At 43.3% G+C, this 7,832-nt stretch overlaps 1 long non-coding RNA gene across 1 annotated transcript; it reads right to left on the bottom strand.

Moving 5' to 3' along the window:
* Window positions 1-208: 208 nt before the first annotated feature.
* Window positions 209-1,786, bottom strand: LOC113459134 (uncharacterized). The gene is made up of 3 exons (XR_003380033.2): window positions 1,707-1,786; window positions 1,443-1,549; window positions 209-358 (listed from the first exon to the last, which is right to left on the bottom strand). It is a non-coding gene; the product is annotated as an uncharacterized LOC113459134 (long non-coding RNA).
* Between the last annotated feature and the right edge of the window lie 6,046 nt (window positions 1,787-7,832).

The following is a 7,832-nucleotide window of genomic DNA, read 5'->3' as shown; positions in this document are numbered from 1 at the left end:
TGGGGATCTTTCATTCCGCCCCTTGCTTAAAGACAGTGCACACAAAGTTCTGGAGAAACATATTGCAGCACAGAATCCAATGAGCTGGACATGAGCTGACCTTTTGAGGTGGGCACTCAGAAAAGAGTAAACTTCAAGAATTTACTTGAAGGTTGATGTTTACAACATGGGAATGCACCACAACCCTGGTGCATTCCCTTTTACCTGTGCTGCAAAGTCCAACAGAAGTCAGCCTCATCCATCAAACTGGAGCTTGCTCTGGTTCATGGCTGTCATGACCCCAAAAGGCTGAGCTCAGGCCTCCAGTATGGGCACCTTGCACCTCATATAAAACCTTGGGATCAGCAGATGGCAGATTCTGGAGGAGAAAATATTTGTTAACAGAGGGTAGGGTAGCTTCTGACAGTATCAGGAAATTTATGAGGAAAGGGTCTTCAGGGGCATTTGGGTGAGCAAGCAGTGCCACTCTCCCCAAGCCATCCGGACTGACCCCCAAACTTGTTGTCTGGAGGTCTGTTTGTGGAGATCTGCTGGGGTGTGTGTATTTGCATCTGTCTGTCTCCTTCAACACCTGAGAACCAACCAGCTCTTCAGATGCTGTCAGGCGGCAGCAACTGAGCTCAGCAGAAGCACAGCAGCCCCCACCAGCAGCAGAGCTGGTCCTCCAGGACATGTCTCCTGGAGAAATAGCACAGCTTGGTCTTTTGGAAGCAGCACTGTTGGTAAATATACCCTTATTTACATTTCAGACACACGAGGGTTTCCTCTCCTGGCTCCTCCTTGCCCCCTGCAGCAGAGCATGCTCACAGCAGAAGAGGACATGCGTGGGACAGGATGCTGGATGCACTCCCGTACCTCTCACCACACCCGCATCCCATGCCAGGGCTTTTCTCAGTGGGCTAAGCTGGCTCCTAGTCAGGGCAGCAATCCCATTGCTGTATCAGGTATTCCCAAAATGAATCAGTCAGTCTGAATTGCACACTAAGCAGGGCAGGTTGCTGTGTGCCAGGACCCACGCTGGGGCTGGTGAGTGCAGGGAGCACCCAGAGGGATGTGAGGAGCCGATCTGGACCCTGCATTCACTCTGATTGCAGAGGTAGAGAGCAGTGGGTGCTTCGGGGCAGCTGCTTCCCTGATAAAACTCCTCCTGTCAGGCAGCAGAAATAAATTTACCCCCCTGGGCCAGCTGGTCCCCAGCGTGGGAAGTTCAGGAACCTCCCTGAGGTACAAACAGACATTTCCAGCCGCAACAAAATATACATAAACATTTTAAAAGATCACTTTAAAATTCCAGCTCTCCCCCTCAGCTGCTTGCCACCATCCGATTTCTAAATGAGCAGGATTCCTCTTGTGTTCAGCTTCATACATATATATATATATATACCCACATAAGCATGCCCACCTCGTACACAAAGTACTCCTCATCTTCAAGTCAGTCTCACCTGAGTACAGAATTAGATCCTGTCTCCACTTCATAAACTTGCCCTCTCTGTTAGTTTATATAAAGCTGTTCAATCCTGAAGGAGCTGGCATCTCACATTCCTGCCTTCTGAAAGTACAGAGCAGAGGAGTAAGGAACAAAACAGTGGGGGTGAGAGGGGATGTTCTGATTCTGCTCAGTAACATGAAACATCATGGAGTTAAATACCAACAAAATATTCAGTGTTAATGTTTAATATTACTGGGAACTTGTCACCTCCACTTACCATCTTGGAGCTGCCATTCTCTCGCAGACTCCCACGTCTGAGCTCTGGGCCTAACATGCTTTCACATTATGTACTAGAAGGGGAAAAAAAAAGAAAAGCCAAGAAATAAGGGAGAGTCAGTTACTCTGTTTCAGCTACAAAGCCAGGAAGGGATTTTTTCCCTTTTCTGTTTGCAGGAATAAAATGACTCACATGGCAGAGCTCCTGAACTGCTCCTTTTCAGGGGTTACCTTTTTATTCACCCCTTTTATAATGTTTGTGAGATGCTCTTGGGTATATGCAAATTTGCTTTGCTGCACAGGGTAACCAGTCTTGTCCTCCCTCTTATCCACCATTTCCAGCCAGAACCTACACAGCTGTTCTGCAGACTCAGGAGCACAAAAATTGGGTGATCTGGGGACAGAACAGTTCCTAAAATAACATGAATTAAGACTTTGCCTGCCACACTCTAAAAAGGACTTGAGGCTGATTTCCCTCATGAGGGTCCTCTTGAAAAATGCATGGATGCTGTTTCACAGACCCCGCTTTCAACTCAGGGATTGTTTCTTGGTGCACCTTGGTGCCATCCCAAATGTCTCTCTTTCACCACTGGAAACTCAGGCACCACAAAAACAAGAAGACAAACCTCTTCGTGATCAGTGGAAACACCCTGCATCACGCTGCAAACAGAATCAGGCCATCCTGCCTGTCTCTCTGGTTTCTGTAAAACGACTTATTATCCCTCTAGGCTAAGTGGTTAATGAAAATTCAAACTCTTCTAGCTTATTCCAGTTAGGAGGAAAGATGGGTGATGCAATCAGGTATCTCTGCTGCAGTTGTGTTTATTTGGAAGGCTGTACAAAACCCTGCTTCTTTAAGCACAGGAAGAGCCAAAGTAACAGCAAAAAATATTATTTTCTCAACCTCTTTTTGTCACAACCTCCACCCAAAACTGATGCCAATATTCTGCCAAAACCATCAGACTCTGTTCTAACTTTCTTCTGGTTTTTTTTTTTTTTTTTTTTTTTTGCTCTGTTATTCCCTCTACACCTTTAACTTTTTTTCCCTACAGCAACAAGCATGTTCACCACACCCCTGAAACAGCACTCGGCCGAGACACTGCTGTGCAGAGCAGACAGATCCCTAAAAAACACCGGGGCTGCCTTTTGCAGGGAGCTGGAGAGGGGGAGGTGACACATGCTTAATGCCTCTTACAGCTGTGTTAAATGAAAGATGCCTCCAGACTGTCTTTCTCACTAAGGCTTAATCCAGCTGCAACATCCCCCACATTTGTTGAATTATTGCAGCCAAAACTTTTGGTTAAAGAGTAAACAAGCAAACAAAAGCAGGGAAACTTGGATTTTTGTGGCGTTTAGTGGCCAGGTCCATCAGGTTTATTACCCTTAGCTCAGGGATGTGCTATCATGGCTCTGAGCCCACAAACAAGCCGTGGTGGCTGCGGGAGGATTGTAAACCACCTCTGCTGTTTCCATGCCTCTCGGCATCACTTTTGTTTTGAGCACAATCCATGTGCCACTTCACCACTGATCATTTGGATACAAACCTGCAAAACATCCAGAGGGGTCAGACCAAATCACCCAGAAAACTGTCTCTGGCAGCCAGTGAGAGCAGATGCTTCAGGAAATGTGCAAGAAAAGGGCAAATTCAGATTCATCCTGCCTCTGCCGTAGGTTTCCAGCCTCTGACAAGCTGAACTGAAGGATGTCTTTATATTGTTCTTTAACATCTCTCAAGAGTCTTTTCTGATCTCAATCTGTCCAAGCACTTTTTGATTGCATTTTGATTTTGGCCTTCATGGCATCCTCTAGCAATCAGCTTCATGGTTTAATTATGTGTGTTTGTTAGAAATTTGCTGCCTGGTCACGCAAAACCAAACCCACCCTGAGCTATTGGACACAGAATAAAATACTGGAAAACTGTAAATACCCATTCTTTGTTCATCTTCTCTCTGACATAAATAATTGCATTTCTGTTTATTATGTTTAATCAATCTTACTCTCTCAAATTTGTGCAATAAACTTTCAAATCTGTTTAGATCTTTACCATCTAAATATCCTGTGGCAGTGAGTTCCCAGTGTAAAGCTCTGCTGGTGAATTCTTTTAATTTGTTTTAAATCCACTCCTTAATTCACTGGGTATCCCATTTGCACTGCCAAGAACAGTAAATAATCCTTCTGTTTATACCTTCTCCAGCCATTTGTGCCTTCATAGCAGCACACTGCTATAGTCCACCTTGGCCCCAAACATCTCTCTCTAGACTGAAGTGTCCTGATCTCTTTAATAATAGATTGCTGCTAAACTTAAACCATTGCTGCTGGAAGGAGTGGTGAGTGTAAAGGCAGCTTCTGTGGCTGTTCTCAGGGTTTCATTTTCCTGCCTAGCTGACCTTAGACATAATGTCTTTCTGGAGAGTATTTAGGTCATGGGAATGTAAGATAGAGGAAAAAATGGGAAAGCCTATGTATATTCTAAAGAAAGTACATTCTAAAACATTTTGGGAAGGGGAGGAAGTGAACTTTATTTGCATCTTTAAGAAACAAGATGTGAGAAATGTATTCCTAAATTAAAAGTGTTCAAAAGTAGCTTGTACAAGGTTTTGTCAGGCACTTATCTGAAATAATCACCAATCACTTTTATTAATGAACTTGGATCAGAAATGGAGCTACGCTAAAGGAAGCTGCTGATTGCTCTTCTGCTTGCATATCTTTAAAGCAAGGGAAAAGAAAAAGCGGAAAGTATTGATATTGCTGACTTGCAAAAAAAGGAAGTTCAAGATGGAGTTTGCACTGAAATGTACAGAGACCCTACAGGGTAGATGCAGAAGCTATTCATGTTCCCAGGTGGACAGAGAGACTAAATATCAAATATTACACAGTGACTCAAAATATTGTTATCTGAACTAATTTGGAAGAAAAATCACACAGTACCATGAGTTTTGATATAAAAGCATTTCCACAGAAGTGTCTATAGAAAACTACTTCTGAAAGGATAAGCAGCACCAAGAGCATTTTAAACTTAATTCCAAAAGCATTTCACTCTTTATTGTTAGAAAGTGTATTTCACTGCAATTTCTTTTCAAATTTTTGCCAAAATTCCAGATCTTGAGATAAAATGTAGAGAAAGCTTATTCTGATAATTTTTAGGAGTCATCTAGGCTAATACATTCTAATTTATGCTAACACACAAGGGAAACTGATAGTGTTTATGGCTGTTTCTGAGTCAGTTGTGACAAAAACATTAAGGTTGTACATAGGAGTTTGAATGAGCAAGGAAATTTCTGCTTTGCTGTAGCCCTATAACTCAGCTACCACTGAACTATGATTGACACAAGATTGCCTTGAATTCTTTGGTTTGTAGTTGCCAATTTCACAGTTTTGATGAATATCTGTGAATTCATGTTTTCTTCATGAGCTGCTCAGAGTCATATTCTCTCGAGTATTTGATCATTCAATATTTAGGGCCTGAATTCCTGGGCAACACTGGGTATGGCTTCCTGGCTGTGTGATGCAATTTTTAGCCAAAGAAATACAGGCTTGAAGATGCCACCTAAGCTCACTCAACAAAGAGAGAGAGAGACCTCCAGCAGTCACTTTATCCCAATTTAAACCACATACCTGTGGGAGGTGGCTTGAAGTGCTCTGAGGCTTTGCTTCTCTCAGCTCACTGCAGCTGGACACTATTTAGCTCAGGCAAAACAACCCATCATTTCACACATGGGATGAGAAGGAGATTTCTCACTTAGATAGTCCCCAAGGGTGTGGGGTTAGGCAGATTTATTTAAAACAGTCCAAAGAGCTGTATGCATCCCATTTACTCAGGCTTGTTAACTTAGGATGGCTGGGACTTGGATTACAGTCATGATTCTCCTACTTCAGTTCAAGGGCAGAAAGGCAAAGCTGATGGTCTCAAAGCAAAGCATATTCATGGGAGAGGTTTAAGCAGATGTGTTTTGTCTGGTATTTGTATGGTCCACACCGGTTACTAAAACTGGGCTGGCACAGAAAAACTTGGGCCCTGAGCCTGATGGTTGGGTGGGTTGGGCTAAATGAAAATACATCAATCTTCAATCTGAGCAGCAGAGTTTGTACACAGATATGTCAGCACTGATGTGACGGCACTGGTGGGAATAGAAGCACAAATCAGACCTTTGAACCCTAAGACCCTTAAGACCTTAAAGTTATTTATGCTGTGCATATATTCTTAGTTCAAACTGGGAGGCACTCACTTCATCTTGCTCTGGCCCCTACATTTTCTTTCCCCCTTGAGAAATGTTGAATATTGCCTATAAGAGGCAAACATTTTTGGTTTTTGAGACCTGCATGTACTTGATATCCCATTTTCTGGGGGGGAAAAAAAAGGGGGGAGGGTTTGAACAACTCTAATTGGAAGTCTGAAGAGAAAGCTAAATAGATGAAAAGAAGGCCTTACTGAACATTAATGCTGTGCAGGCGGAGAGCTCTGGCACACTCATGTTGGTGGGCAGTGACCGCCCCTGTCTGTCAACGTCAATATGCCACGAGGAGAGAAATGTGTCCCTTTACAAATCCTAGTGTCAGTCATGCATTTGAAACATGCCCATCCCCAGAGGACACAAGGATGAGAAGCATTTTGTTTTGCATCCACAAATGAGATAAAACATAGCAGAAGGTTGCCAACAAAGCAAGCTCTGTGGTGAACCATTGCTGCTCCATGGAAGATCTGGGAAAAATATGGGAACACTTAAAATAGGAACTAAAGGGTGAAAACCTCCACCAGAAGGAATTACCATTAATTTGGGAATTACTGGTAGCACTCTGGAGGGCAGGACCTGGAGGAGGATGAGGAAGGGTTTATTTGAGCCGTGGAATGAGCAGAGGAGACAGTGTAATGAGGAGAAGATGGGCTGGAGATCCATGATTTTGCCTCCACTATGGGTCACAGGATGTCCTTGTGGAGGCCAGAGGCACCTTCCCACACACCAGGAAATGTGCTGCTGCACTGTGGGAATGCGATGGGGTAAGTGCATGCCATGGCAGCCCTCTTCTTCCTCCTCCTCCTCTAGGGCGTGCTACCATTGCTCTTGCACACAGGGTTCAAGGATTGTAGATCCACTTTTAGGGTGCTTTCCTTCACACACATTAGGCTCACACAGCCTGCTTGAGTGCCCTTCTGTGAGCCTTCCCTGGTAACTGTTGAAGCCTTTTGTTTTCAGGCACATTGACAGAGAGGTGAGTTTTCAGAAATATCTCATCCCTACAGGTTTTGTGAAAATAAAGGACTAAGTAGAGCAGAGAGCCCCTCTTCTCTTATCCTCTGCAGCACTGACTACAAGAGCTTGGCTGCTATTAGGCATCAGAAACCCACATGGATGAGTCCCTTCCTGGGCTTCATTGCTTCTGCTCCACAGGAACTCACTCACGGATTAAGTGAATTTTCTCGTCCTTCCCTTTATAAAGCTAGTGCTCCAGTGTAACAGGGATAATGACATATTTCGCCTGAAATGCCATGCTCATGAGAGCCTAGTTTGAAATAAAGATTATAAAAATGTAATGTCTAGCAATTGTAATATCATCCATGGAGTGGAAGAGAAAGAGACAAACAGATATATGGGCAGGCAGATGGATAGATTTCTTAATTGAACTCTCTGCTTGGCTGTATTTCCGTCAGGCAAGAACCACAGGTGACTAACAATAAAGGACCATAAGGAAGAAGATGTAGGTTTTTTAACAAATTTAACTTATCACAGACAGGCTTTTACCCTTGCATCAGCCTATACTGAAAATCCCTAAATAATTCAAAGCATTCAAACAGTCTAACATTAGGAAAGTAGTATTCTCCCCACAGGTGCTTGAAAGTAGAAAACAAGGTGGCAATATTTTCCTCTTTTAAAATACTAAGAATATTTCATTCCTGTGCTCCAGAGCTCTTAATATCCTATATAAATCAATACCTACCTCACTATCTATCAATAAATGAATAATTACATTTCTGCCTATTCCCAGATGCTCTGAAACCATTTATTTTAGTCATTTAATCACAAAGCTGTTATTGCAGGGGAAATTCATGCAGACATGAATACACAAAGCCAAAAATAGAGAGCTAAGTGGAGAACTTCACCATAATAGCAGCCTCTTCCAAGGCAAGCTG

Source organism: Zonotrichia albicollis, chromosome 1, assembly GCF_047830755.1.
Source record: "Zonotrichia albicollis isolate bZonAlb1 chromosome 1, bZonAlb1.hap1, whole genome shotgun sequence".
Taxonomy (NCBI): domain Eukaryota; kingdom Metazoa; phylum Chordata; class Aves; order Passeriformes; family Passerellidae; genus Zonotrichia; species Zonotrichia albicollis.
Note: the sequence above shows the minus strand (reverse complement) of the source record. Positions and strands in the feature narration are given on the sequence as shown.